This window comes from Herpailurus yagouaroundi, unplaced genomic scaffold (genome assembly GCF_014898765.1).
Source record: "Herpailurus yagouaroundi ecotype Mexico unplaced genomic scaffold, PumYag 164, whole genome shotgun sequence".
NCBI lineage: Eukaryota > Metazoa > Chordata > Mammalia > Carnivora > Felidae > Herpailurus > Herpailurus yagouaroundi.
Window position 1 is genome coordinate 45,821,293 of NW_024412405.1, and position 15,750 is coordinate 45,837,042.

Here is a 15,750-nt window from a genome sequence, read left to right on the forward strand (position 1 = left end):
TGTATAGTATATAAGTATATAGTATAAGCAGAAGTATATAAGTATAAAAAGTATGTAAGTATATAGTATATAATAATATACATAATACTTAGCATTAAAGAATCAATGGTTAACGAATGGACCCTCCCTCCAAAGTTGTCCAACACCAAAACCTGTACATTCTTGCTCTACCACATTACCTTCTAAAACCCAACCACATTAGCCCCAAAGTAATGATTTTCTACAGTGACCGTAAAGCAAAACCAGTTTTTAAAAAGCTATGACACATAAAAACAGGCAACTGGCTGTGTAGTGTCATGGGGTGTGCGCGTTTTCATGAAATCAGAGTATATGAACAGTGGGTGTATGTACAATTTGTTCTCCAGTTCCATGAAATTGTCCCTAGGATAACTGAAGGAAGCAAATGAAATCTTGTTTTCTCTCTTAGCATAATCTGGAAAAGACGGTCCATCCCAGGGGTTTCAGCAACAACTGCCTATAGGATTTCCTTTAGCTGTATCTCCATATTTGTATTTATTTTTATAATTATTCATTCACCCAGCACACATACTCTCCCAGGTATCACATGAGATATCAACCATATAAAGGTACATGAGGGCAGCAATTCTGTTAAAATTTTAAAAGTTTAGGGGCGCCTGGGTGGCTCAGTTGGTTAAGTGACCGACTTTGGCTCAGGTCATGATCTTGCAGTTTGTGAGTTCAACCCCTGTGTCGGGCTCTGTGCTGACAGCTCAGAGCCTGGAGCCTACTTCAGATTCTATGTCTACCCCTCTCTCTCTACCCCTCCCCTGCTCATGCTGTGTGTCTCTTTGTCTCTCAATAATAAATGTTAAAATTTTTTTTGTAATTTAAAAGTTTAGTTAAAGTAGATAAATATATAAAAGAGTAATTATAAGATCATATGATTGGCAAAGACACAGTGATAGCAGAGGGCATTATAGAACCACCAAGAAGAAATTAAGAATCAGTGCAATCAATGAATGAGCAGTTCTTGAATCCTCCTAAGTCAGGAAGGAAAATATATCAGCAGCAACACCTCAAGCATTAATTTTTCTTGTATCTAGGATGCTAAGGATAAGCCATAAGTCCTCTTTTATTTTCTACACTTGCCTACAAAAGAGTTTCTATTTAACTCTGTCTCCTCCCCACCATGATATTTTGATTTCAGGACTGAAAGTTGGTCATCATTATTCATCCAAATACTGAACCTAACAATAATGAATCTCTGACCTGAATTTCAGAGAACTTGTCCACAGCAAACCGTTAACAGACTCTGTCACCAGATACTGGACTCTGGCTCTCATTTTCCTAGCACCTGTTAGACCAATATCATGAATATATTAGTCAGGAATTACAAGGCAACAATCTGCCTTATTTTGTATATCTCTTCCTGGCAAGATTCCTTCCTTTCCCTGACCGGTCATCAGTTCGAACCCTCAAATATCAATGATTGCCTAAATTCTCACTCTGTTCAGACACCTTGCAACTACTATAATCTGCATTCCAGTTAGTTTCCCCAGTAACTCTGGCCATTCCACAATTTCTCCCTTATCATGACTGAACTACAAAAATAACAAGATTTCACATACCAAGAACTACCGTATTCACAAGAACACTTTTTTCCTATTTGAGCTTCTGTCTTCAGTTCTACTTGCCCACACTATCCAATTAAAAGAAACTCCTCTATCACTGAAATTTTGCAGCCTCTACCTTAAGTAATTTTCTTAGATCAATTTAATTCTCTACTTTCTGGCCTGTTTGTAGCCTTAAGCCCTGAAGTTACCTTGGTTCCTTGAAGAATCTGCTACTTGGCAAAACTTTATTAAGCATTTCCTCTCTTACTGTCCAGTCTCTAGGGTCATTAATTTGACTGACAACACATTTTTTTCCTCAGCTTACTGAATGAGGACTGGAAATATTTTGAAAATTTCTCCAACACTTTAAAAATAGTTATGTGTGTCTGGGTGGCTCAGTAGGTTAAATGTCTGGCTGTTGACACTGGCTCAGATCATGATCTCTTTTCATGAGACAGAGTGCTGCATAGGGCTCCACACTGAAGTCCTACTTGAAGTTCTTTCTCCCTCTTTCTCTCTGTCCCTCGTCCACTCTCCATCAAAAGAAATACACTTTTAAAATAATTACAGATATTTGTTACATCTTATATAGCAAAGTTCTAAAGTCATTTTATTTTTCAATTTTTTAAAATAGTTTTTACTTATTTTTGAGAGAGAAAGAGCAGGGTAGAGGCAGAGAGAAAGGAAGAGAAAACCACAGGCAGGATCCATTGGAACCCGATGCCGGGCTCAAACCCACGAACTATGAGATCATGACCTGAGCCGAAATCAAGAATGGGACACACTTAAGCAACTGAGCCACAAAGGTGTCCCTAAAGTCATTTTAAAATGTAATGATTTTGTTTACAAGATGATTATCTGAAATTCCACTTCATCTGCATTAAATTCATCAATGTGATATATAGCAATTATTTGTGCTGTAATATAAAATACTGTAATATTTAAGAAGCATTTTAACTTAAAAAATAGATCCCAAGTCCTATTTTCCTACCATGTATCCCAAGGTTGTCTTTTTCTTAAATAAGTGAACTACAAATTTTCAACTTCTGTTTAAAACTTTTGACTTTAAAAAGAAATGGAAGTAATTATTTTCTTCTAAGACATTACTTTAAAACTCCCATTATGTTCCATAATTTAATTGAATTCACCAACAAAATATATGGAGTTCTTTTAATATACAAATTGTTTTAGGTTGGAAGACCAGTTACCAAGGCATATTAATGCTGACACTAGTAACAACTTTTCTGATCATTATTAAGAGGATAAATTACAATATCCTGTGAAAAACTCTGAGTCACAATTAACATCTATTCCAAAATGCTAAGTCAGCATTCATTGTATTAAGATTAATAAATTTATATTTGAAGGCATTTATATTTTTTTTTTACCTTTTCTATGCAGGATTACAACAGATCTCCCCTCAATTCTCCCCTTTCCTCATTAACCCCCACTCGCCCTCTAAAAAAAAATTCACAAACTAGTTATTTTCTTCTGTTTGAACTGAGATTCTCATTCAAGTCACCTTTCAGCAGTTGTCTGATGACTTCATAACATCTTTTAGCACTTGTCATGGATAATAAAAAATATATTAACTTGAGTTTTTATTTTTGAGAAGAAATATGCTAATCACTGTAGAACCATGAAGGGATTATTGATCAGTTAAGAGTAGAAAGCTGCATAGTAAATATAAAATATTTTTGGATATATGTTTTTATTTACACTCCTGAATTTTTATTAGGGATATATAAATAGAGCATGTCATACTTCATGACCTGAAGAAGTTGAAGGAATGTGTTATATAGAATAAACCATCCCAAGCCACAAAATGTAAGTATTAACCATTCAGATTCTGATGTTTTCATCATTGTTTTAATTGCTAAGACCTGGGACATCAGAAGATGGCGGGGTAGGAGGACGCTGGGCTCACCTCATCCTGCTGATCACTTAGATTCCACCCACATCTACCTAGCTAAACCAGAAAACCACCAGAAGACCAGCAGAACGGACTCTTTGGAGCCAAGCAGTAGATAAGAGGCCCACGGAAGAGGGTAGGAAGGGTGGAGAGACAGTGGTGCTACACGAACTGGTGGGAGGGAGCCAGGGCAGTGGAGGGGCAGCCCACTGTGCAAGGCAGAGCCCCCAAGTCTGGATTGCAAAAGCAGAGGGGCCGGAATCTGTGAGTACTGACAGCCAGCAGGACTTAACATCTGGAATGTTAAAAGTCAACAACTCTGCTCTGGGAGAGCCAGGAGGGCGAGAAGACACCGGGAGGGAGAGCTGTTGAACCCCGGAAGACAGAGCTCGGCTCAGCAGGGGAACAAAGGCACTGATTAAGTGTCATTTCCCTCTCCCATTCCCCAGCTGAAATTCCAAAGGGAACTAGTTCCCATCACCAATCTTGCTTGTGCTGCGCAAACACCCAATGCTATGCTTCTGTGAATCCATCACTCCAACAGGCCTGCCTCCCTCCCTGTGATGCAGGGCCCCTTCTGCAGGGGACCACCGACAGCAAAGCCAGCTAACCCTGTCCCTCCTGCCCCTGTGTACCTTGCGGATCCACCCCTTCTAATACGCCCTTGGCAAGATCCCATCAAAGCAGCACCACAAACCTGGCAGTGTGCAATTAGCCCAGACAGGGGGCACACCACTGCACAGTGAGTCCTTCCCCTGGGAGAGGGGAAAATGAGGTACCCACCAGTCTGAAGGCGGCCCCAGCGGTGGGCTGGGGCAGACATCGGTTCTGACTGAGCCCCTGCCCACCAACACAAGTTATTTCGGACAGCACAGAGGAAGTGCCCTGCAGTTTGGAGCCACAGCAGGGACTAGCCAAAATGACGAATTAGAAGAATTCTCCTCACAAGAAACTCCAGGAAGCAGTGACAGCTAATGAATTGATCAAAAAGTGATTTAAGCAATATAATGGAAGAAGAATTTAGAATAATAGTCATAAAATTAAATCGTTGGGCTTGAAAAAAGCATAGAGAACAGCAGAGACTCTATTGCTACGGAGATCAAGGGACTAAAAAATAGTCAAGCAAAAGACACAGGGTATCAGAATGGATTTAAAAAAACAACAACACCCAGGGCGCCTGGGTGGCGCAGTCGGTTGAGCGTCCGACTTCGGCCAGGTCACGATCTCGCGGTCCGTGAGTTCGAGCCCTGCATCAGGCTCTGGGCTGATGGCTCAGAGCCTGGAGCCTGTTTCTGATTCTGTGTCTCCCTCTCTCTCTGCACCTCCCCCGTTCATGCTCTGTCTCTCTCTGCCCCCCCCAAAAAAATAAACGTTGAAAAAAAATTTTTTTAAAAAACAACACCCATCTATTTGCTGTCTACAAGAGACTCATTTGAGACCTGAGCACACCTTCAGATTGAGAGTGAGGAGATGGAGAACTATTTATCATGCCACTGGAAGTCAAAAGAAAGCTGGAGTAGCCATACTTATATCAGACAAACTAGACTTTAAATTAAAGGCTGTAACAAGAGATGAAGAAGGGAATTATATAATAATTATAGGGTCTATCCATCAGGAAGGGCTAACAATTATAAATGTCTATGTGCCGAATACCGGAGCCCCCAAATATATAAAACAATTAATCACAAACATAAGCAATCTTATTGATAAGAATTTGGTAATTGCAGGGGACATTAATACCCCACTTACAGAAATGGATAGATCATCTAGACACAGGATCAATAAAGAAACAAGGGCCCCAAATGATACACTGGATCAGATGGACTTCACAGATATATTTAGAACTCTGCATCCCAAAGCAACAGAATATACTTTCTTCTCGAGTGCACATGGAACATTCTCCAAGATAGATCACATACCGGGTCACAAAACAGCCCTTCATAGGTATACAAAAATTGAGATCATACCATGCATACTTTCAGACCACAATGCTATGAAGCTTGAAATCAACCACAGGAAAAAGTCTGGAAAACCTCCAAAAGCATGGAGGTTAAAGAACACCCTACTAAAGAATGAGTGGGTGAACCAGGCAATTCGAGAAGAAATTAAAAAATATATGGAAACAAACGAAAATGAAAATACAATAATCCAAACGCTTTGGGATGCAGCGAAGGCAGTCCTGAGAGGAAAATACATTGCAATCCAGGCCTATCTCAAGAAACAAGAAAAATCCCAAATACAAAATCTAACAGCACACCTAAAGGAACTAGAAGCAGAACAGCAAAGGCAGCCTAAACCCAGCAGAAGAAGAGAAGTAATAAAGATCAGAGCAGAAATAAACAATAGAGAATCTAAAAAAAACTGTAGAGCAGACCAACGAAACCAAGAGTTGGTTTTTTGAAAAAATAAACAAAATTGACAAACCTCTAGCCAGGCTTCTCAAAAAGAAAAGGGAGATGACCCAAATAGATAAAATCATGAATGAAAATGGAATGATTACAACCAATCCCTCAGAGATACAAGCAATTATCAGGGAAACTATGAAAAATTATATGCCAACAAATTGGACAACCTGGAAGAAATGGACAAATTCCTGAACACCCACACTCTTCCAAAACTCAATCAGGAGGAAATAGAAAGCTTGAACAGACCCATAACCAGCGAAGAAATTGAATCGGTTATCAAAAATCTCCCAACAAATAAGAGTCCAGGACCAGATGGCTTCCCAGGGGAGTTCTACCAGACGTTTAAAGCAGAGATAATACCTATCCTTCTCAAGCTATTCCAAGAAATAGAAAGGGAAGGACAACTTCCAGACTCATTCTATGAAGCCAGCAAAAATTCTCAATAAGAAATTCTCAATGGAAAAAAGACAGTCTCTTTAACAAACGGTGCTGGGAGAACTGGACAGCAACATGCAGAAGGTTGAAACTAGACCACTTTCTCATACCATTCACAAAAATAAACTCAAAATGGATAAAGGACCTGAATGTGAGACAGGAAACCATCAAAACCTTAGAGGAGAAAGCAGGAAAAGACCTCTCTGACCTCAGCCGTAGCAATCTCTTACACGACACATCCCCAAAGGCAAGGGAATTAAAAGCAAAAGTGAATTACTGGGACCTTATGAAGAGATTGATTTTAAAATGTACTTAATGAGGGGTGCCTGGGTGGCTCAGTCGGTTGAGCATCCGGCTTCAGCTCAGGTCATGATCTCAGTTTGTGGCTTCAAGCCCCACATCGGGCTCTGTGCTGACAGCCTGGAGCCTGCTTCAAATTCTGTGTCTCCCTGTCCCTCTGTTCTTCCCCTGTTCATGCTCTGTCTCTCTCTCTCCTTCAAAAATAAATAAAAACATTAAGAAAAAAAAAGAAAAAATAAACAAAATTGATAAACCTCTAGCCTGGCTACTCAAAAAAAAAAAAAGGGAGATGACCCAAATAGATAAAATCATGAATGAAAATGGAATTATTATAACCAATCCCTCAGAAATACAAGCAATTATCAGGGAATACTATGAAAAATTATATGCCAACAAACTGGACAACCTGGAAGAAATGGACAAATTCTAAGCACCTACACACTTCCAAAACTCAAACAGGAAGAAACAGAAAACTTGAAGAGACCCATAACCAGTGAAGAAATTGAATTGGTTATCAAAAATCTCCCAACAAATAAGAGTCCAGGACCAGATGGCTTCCCAGTGGATTTCTACCAGACATTTAAGCAGAGATAATACCTATCCTTCTCAAGCTGTTCCAAAAAATAGAAAGAAAGGAAAACTTCCAGACTCATTCAATGAAGCCAGCATTGCTTTGATTCCTAAACAGACAGAGACCCAGCAAAAAAAGAGAACTACAGGCCCAAGTCCCTGATGAATATGGATGCAAAAATTCTCAATAAGATACTAACAAATCAAATTCAATAGCATATAAAAAGAATTATTCACCATGATCAAGTTGGATTCATTCCTGGGCTGCAGGGCTGGTTCAACATTAGCAAATCAATCAACGTGATACATCACATTAATAAAAGAAAGGATAAGAACCATATGATCCTGTCAATCGATGAAGAAAAAGCATTTGACAAAATTCAGCATCCTTTCTTAATAAAAACCTTGAGAAAGTCAGGATAGAAGGAACATACTTAAACATCATAAAAGCCATTTATGAAAAGCCCACAGCTCATATCATCCTTAAAGGGAAAAAACTGAGAGCTTTTTCCCTGAGATCAGGAACACAATAGTGATGTCCACTCTCACCACTATTGTTTAACATAGTGTTGGAAGTGCTAGCATCATCAATCAGACAACAAAAGGAAATCAAAGGCATCAAAACTGGCAAAGATGAAGTCAAGCTTTCACTTTTTGCAGATGACATGATATTACACATGTAAAACCCGAAAGACTCCACCAAAAGTCTGCTAGAACTGATACATGAATTCAGCAAAGTCACAGGATACAAAATTAATGTACAGAAATCAGTTACATTCTTATACACTAAGAAGGAAGCAACAGAAAGACAAATAAAGAAATTGACCCCATTCACAATTTCACCAAGAATCATAAAACACCTAGGACTAAACCTAACCAAAGATGTAAAATATATGTATGCTGAAAACTATAGAACATTTATGAAGGAAATCCAAGAAGATACAAAGAAATGGAAAAACATTCCATGCTCGTGAATTGGAAGAATAAATATTGTTAAAATGTCAATACTACCGAAAGCAATCTACACATTCAATGCAACCCCAATCAAAATTGCACCAGCATTCTTCTCGAAACTAAAACAAGCAATCCTAAAATTTGTATGGAACCACAAAAGGCCCCGAATAGCCAAAGTAATATTGAAGAAGACCAAAGCGGAAGGCATCACAATCCCAGACTTTAGCCTCTACTACAAAGCTGTAGTCAAGACAGCATGGTATTAGCAGAAAAACAGACACATAGACCAATGGAATAGAATAGAGACTCCAGAATTGGACCCACAAAAGTATGGCCAACTAATCTTTGACAAAGCAGGAAAGAATATCAATGGAAAAAAGACATTCCCTCTAACAAATGGTGCTGGGAGAACTGGACAGCAACATGTAGAAGAATGAAACTAGACCACTTTCTTACACCATTCACAAAAATAAAATCAAAATGGATAAAGGACCTGAATTTGAGACAGGCAACCATCAATACCCTAGAGGAGAAAGCAGGAAAAAACCTCTCTGACCTCAGCCGCAGCAATTTCTACCTTGACACATCTCTAAAGGCAAGGGAATTAAAAGCAAAACTGAACTATTAGGACCTCAACAAGATAAAAAGCTTCTGCACTGCAAAGGAAACAATCAACAAAACTAAAAGGCAACCATCGGGATGGGAAAAGATATTTGCAAATGACATATCAGACAAAGGGCTAATATCCAAAATATATAAAGAACTCACCAAACTCCACATCCGAAAAACAAATAATCCAGTGAAGAAACGGGCAGAAACATGAATAGACACTTCTCTAAAGAAGCTATCCAGATGGCCAACAGGCACATGAAAACATGCTCAACGTCGCTCCTCATCAGGGAAATACAAATCAAAACCACACTGAGGAACGACCTCACTCTAGTCAGAGTGACTAAAATGAACCAATTAGGAGACTATAGATGCTGGAGAGGATGTGGAGAAACGGGAACCCTCTTGCACTGTTGCTGAGAATGCAAACTGATGCAGCCGCTCTGGAAAACAGTGTGGAGGTTCCTCAAAAAATTAAAAATAGACCCACCCTATGACCCAGCAATAGCACTGGTACAAATTTACCAAAGGGATACAGGAGTGCTGATGCATAGGGGCACTTGTACCCCAATGTTTATAGCAACACTTGCAACAATAGCCAAATTATGGAAAGAGCCTAAATGTCCATCAATTAATGAATAGATAAAGAAGTTGTGTTTTATACATACAATGGAATACCACTTGGCGATGAGATAGAATGAAATATGGCTGTTTGTAGTAACGTGAATAGAACTGGAGAGTGTTATGCTAAGTGAAATAAGTCATACAGAGAAAGACAGATACCATATGGTTTCACTCTTATGTGGATCCTGAGAAACTTAACAGAAGACCATGGGGGAGGGGAATGAAAAAAAAAGTTAGAGAGGGAGGGAGGCAAACCATAAGAGACTCTTAAAAACTGGGAATGAACTGAGGGTTGATGGGGAAGGTGGTGATGCGCATTGAGGAGGGCACCTGTTGGGAGGAGCACTGGGTGTTGTATGGGAACCAATTTTACAATAGATTTCATATTAAAAAAAATAAAATAAATAAAATAATTAAAAAAACATTGCTGACAAAAAAATAATAATTGCTAAGACCTTAACTATGGGAGTTTGTATGTTTCATTTGTTTCTATGCCTCAAATTCAGATGGTTACTGGAAGTTAAAGCTAAACATGGATTTTCTATGGCTAGAGACAACTGATCTCAGCTCTAATCAAAATAGAGCTCTAACTCACAATGAATAGCTAATATAAATAATATGTATTATACCTAGAGAAATATACATACATATAAACACATATATAAATACCTATATATGCGTGTGTGTATGCATGTGTGTGTGTGTGTGTGTGTGTGTGTGTGTAGAGACAGAGAGCATGCAAGAAGGGGAAGGGGGGGGTGGAGAGAGAGAGAGAGAGAGAGAAAGAGAGAGAATTTTAAGCAGGCTCCATGATCAGTGTGGAGCCCAACACTGGGCTCAATCCCAACACTCTGGTATCATGACCTGAACTGAAATCAAGAGTTGGGTGCTCAACCAGCTGAGCCACCCAAGTGTCCCTAGATATATTTTTTTTAATTCACTGAGCAGCGTCCAACAGTAAGCCTTAATTACCCTAAGTTGTTAATAATAACATTAACTTTTATTTATTGCGTGTACAAAGCACTAAGCTCTGTGCCAAATTCTAAACTCATTAATTACCTCTTTCATCCTCAAAACAAACAAAAAACCCAATAGGGATACTTCTGTTCTATCACCTGAATAGTTCTGAACTGTGGATGATTTCTGCCACCAGGAGACATTTCTCAATGTTTAAGGACATTTTTGAGTATCAAAACTGGGAAAGGGCAAGGGTCTGGTCTGGTATCTAGTGGGTAGAAGTCAAGGATGCTATAATTCACAGGAAACTCTCCCTCACAACAACAAAAAAAATCAGATCTGAATTGTCAAAGTGCCGAGTTTGAGAAACCTGAGCCCACCCACAGTTGTTCAGTATAGCTCCAGATCATTGAAACAAAGCCCAATCATTATGTATAAAGAGAAAGCATGGTTAAGAATCAGAGAGGCTTTTTTTTAACTTTATTGAAATATAAAGGTATAATTGACATATAAAATTTAATACAGAGTATACAAGGTGATGATTTGATATAAATATCCAATATATCCATTGTGAAAGGATTCTCATAACTGAGTTATAGAACACATGTGTCACCTCATATATTTACCTTTTTTATTTTTGTTTTTTGGTGAGAAAGCTTAAAATCAACTCTCTTAGCAACTTTCATGTATACTATACAGTATTATCATCCGTAGTCACCCTGCTTTACATTAGATCTTCAGACTGTAATCATCTTTTAACTGAAAATTTGTACCATTTTAGCAACCTCTCCCCATTTCTGTTTTCATAAATTTGATTTTTTTTTTGATTCACCCATAAGTGATACCTTGCAATATTTGTCTTTCTCTGGCTTATTTCACGTAGCATAATATCCTCCAGATTTATCTGTGTTGTACCAAATGGCAGGATTTAAGTCTAAAACATATTCCATGGGGTACTTATATACCCAACATTCTCTTTATTTATTGATTGATGGAAACAGGTTGTTTCTATACCTGGGCTATTGTGAATAGTGCTGCAATTAAGACACGAGTACAGATATCTGTTCAAAATAATGATTTCATTTACTTTGGATATATACCCAGTAGTAAGATTTCTGGATCACATGCTAGTTCTATTTTAATTTCTTCAGGAACCTGTATCCCATTTACCATAGTGGCTATGGTACCAACAGTGCACAAAAACAGTGAAGACAGAGTTCCTTCCTCTCCACATCCTCTCCAACACTTGTTATCTCTTGTCCTTTTGATAATAGACATCCTAAGGTGTGAGGTGATAATCTCACTGTGGTTTTGATTGGCACTTCCCTGATAAGTAGTGATATTAGAAACTTTTTCATTTACTCACTGGCTATTTGTATGCCGTCCTTGGGAGGAAAAAAAAAGTCTATTAAGGATATTGGCCCATTTTTTAAATTGGGTTATTTAGGTTTTTGGTTTTGCTTTTTGTTTTGCTTTGCTATTGAGTTGTATGAGTTCCTTGTGGATTTTGGATATGAATTTACAGTTGGATATGTGCCTTGCAAATATCTTTTCTCATTCTATGGCTTGCTTTTTCATTTTGTTTTTCAGTTTGTTTGCTATGCAGAAGCTTTTTAGTTATATGTAATCCCACTTGTTTACCGTTGCTTTTGTTTGTGCTTTTGGAGTCATATTTAAAAAAAAACACTGCCTAGTCCAATGCCAAGGAGCTTGATTTCTATGTTTTCTTCTAAGAGTCTTCTGATTTCAGGACTTATGTTCAAGCCTTTGTTTTGATTTTTTGCAAAGGGTGTAACGTAGGGGTCCAGTTCCACTCTTTTGCATGCAGACATGAAATATTCTCAGCATCATAGTTTGAAGAACCTATTCTTGGCCTATTAGATATTCTTGGCTCCACTGATTATTTGCTTTATTATATACTATATTACTATGAAATGCCATGCATATTTAATATTTGATTCTAAAATACTTATCACTGGAACCTTATTACACAGTTTCATGTGGATTAGCAGTAATCAAGTTTAATTATAATGCAGTTCAAAACTGGTTTCACTTTTACTTGACTACTTAAGAAAAAATGATGATTATTTGTTGTAAAGTGAATACATTTTCCATGTTCTTTTTTGACACTCTTGCAAGGTATACAAATAGGCACATCTTTACCTACAAAAGTGTTCTATTAGGGGTGCCTGGCTGGCTCAGTCTGTAGAGCCTGCAACTCTTGATCTCGGGGTTGCAAGTTTGAGCCCCAGGTTGGTTGTAGAGATTACTTAAAAACAAAACCTTCAAAAAATATTTCCTACTAAATAAATATATCAATCAGACAGTACTTATGGACATTAACCGTCTGACCAAAACTTTGCTAGATTATTAGGAGTACGTGAAGCACCAAGTGCAACACCGTTCATGGAGGACATAGTCTATAATTAAGGAGAGAAACAGAGTACCAAGGACAATGGCCACAGATGCAAATGCAGTACATACATACATTTAAAGATTATAAGTGTTAGCATTAGCAATCATTAAGTGGAAGCATTCCACAAGCATTTACGCAAAATCAACCATATCCTAGACTCACATGACACTTTCTGTCTCCAAGGGCATCAAAGAGGTCATAGGTGATTGGGGAAAACAGACTGGCGATCAAACATGTGATTATTATGGATACTAGGATAAAAATTTCTAAAGTACTCAGCAGAATACACAGTAAGGAACTCTTTCAATAGCTAGATTGAAAGTAAAAGACTACAACCTTGTGATATTGGACAGTGGGTCCAATTTATATGTTCTCTAATCTTCCTTTTCTTATATTCAATGTCTCTATTCATTATAAATCCCGTATCATAGTTGAATCTGCTTTTAAATCACTCAATTTTTTTAAGAAATAATGATGTACCTTAAAATACTCTTATACATAGTTGTGTTTAAACATGAATCAATTACCTCAGTCTTAGATTTTGAGAGTGAAATTTTGAGCATCACCCATATGATGTATTTATTTAGAGTTGTGATACTATTTCCATTGTCCTGAAATCATTTTTAGAAATAAAAATCAGTATTGTTATTTGTTGATGTAACAAATTTGTAATGAAAAACAATTTTTACTATTACCCCTAAAAGAAAATACTTGTCACATTCCAATAATTAAGCATTTAAGTAAAAAATCTAAAGACATAAAAAGTAATTAATATGTGATCTGAAAATCACATTTTTGAGCTCATACATACACATATCTCATTATAACTTATTCCATATTTACTTACATAACCCCAATAAAGCCGGGTATAATTATTTCATGATATTAGGAATTCAAGACATTTTTAAAAAGAATCTAATTTTTAAAAATGGGCAGAAGATATGAACAGATTTTCCAAAGAAGATATCCAGATGGCCAAGAGACACATGAAAAGATGCTCAACATCACTCATCATCAAGGAAATGCAAATAAAAACTGTAATGAAGTATTACCTTACACCTGTCAGAATGGCTAAAATCAAAAACTCAAGACACAAGTGTTGGCAAGGATGTGGAGGAAAAGGAATCCTTGTGCACTGCTGGTGGGAAAGCAAACTGGTGGAGCCACTGTGGAAAAGAGTATGGAAGTTCCTCAAAACATTAAAAACAGAACTACCCTATGACCCAGTAATTGCACTACTGAGTATTTACCCAAAGAATATGAATACACGTACCTCTATGTGTTTAGTAGCATTACTTACAATAGCCAAGTTATTGAAGCAGCTTAAGTGTCCATCGATAAATGAATGGATAAAGAACAGGTGGTATATGTATATGGGATGTATAAATATACGTATGGTGGTGTATATATACATACATTCAATGCAACATTATGCTATAAAAAATGAAATCTTGCCACTTGCAATAGTGTAAACGGAGTTAGAGAGCATAATGCTAAACAAAACAAGTCAGAGAAACAAATACTATACGATCTCACTCATGTGGAATTTAAGAAACAAAACAAATGACGAAGGGGAAAGAAAAAGGAGAGAAACAAACCAAGAAACAGACTCTTAATTATACAGAACAAACTGAGGGTTGCCAGAGGGGTGGGGGAATGGGGGAAACAGGGGATGGGTATTAAGGAGTGCACTTGTTGTGATGAGCACCGGGTGTTATATGGAAGTGTTGAATCACTGTATTATACACCTGATATATACAGGTGTATAATAGTTTTGTTATTAATACTAATTTGAATCAGTTATTAATACTAATTTGAATTTGTTATTAATATTAATTTGAAACTAATACAACCCTCTATGTTAACTATACTGGAATTTAAAATTTAAAAATATTTGCTTTAACTATTTACAGCTTACCTAAATAGGTACTGTGAATTGATTTAAATATTGAGGGCTTTCGACATGAAGAATATAAATTATAGCATGATTTTGACTTTAAGATATATGTTTAATTTTAGATTAATTTTTTAGTAAGGAATTAAAATGAGAATGAGGAGTTAAATTATGCTTGAAAGCAGCCTGGCTGCATTCTTAGACAAAGAATTTCTAACAGTAGGTAACCATGAAAAATCCAGAAGCATAAATAATAGTGATGCAGAGTGACCTGAGCTGAGTGAAAGGAAAACACCAATTTAATAGGTCAGTCTCAAGAGACTTCAGCATGGATCTTCTTCTGGGGCTAGAGATTTCCTAATTTCCATAAAAGTCCTCAAGGAAAAAAAATTTTACTTTACTTCTATTTAATTACTAAGACTAGAGCTTAAACCCCTCCCTCCCTCTCTTCTGCCAGATTTCTGGCAAAGGAAAGTATAGGCACTTTGTCCCTTACTTCTTTGCATAAATGTGACCTGCTTGTGAGTCACCATTTACTGGAAGCTGCGAAAAATTATGTATTAAAATAATGTGCAACTGTATTTCAACTGAAGTCATGCTATCTTTTGACTCTTGCAGGCATCTTTGTAAAACGTCACGTTAGAATTACTATCTGTCTTCTTAGTATATGTGGTTGTACAGGAAGCTTAATGACTCTCAGATTATAAAATCCTTAAAAATTCCTAATAATAAATTGAAAGTTTCTGAATAAGTAGGATATATTTTTAACCCTTTACCTTGCCATAAAATAAAGATGGAAAATGTGTGCTTTAAAAAAAACAAACATAGTCCTTTTTATCATAAATATTAAGTGGCTCTAATAGAAAACTGGCCCCTTTCTCTAAGCGCCATCAAAAAAAAAAAAAAAAGGCTTAAAATCACTCTTTTCAAAATAAAAAATAACAAAACATATTTTCTAGCCAATCTTTCCTGGTACTATTTGGCATATATTGAAATTTACCAATGGATCAATTAAGATAGTTTCCAAATTATTTTTTAAAGTATTTTATCTTGGAGTATTCTTTTTTTTTTTTTTTAATTTTTTTTTCAACGTTTATTTA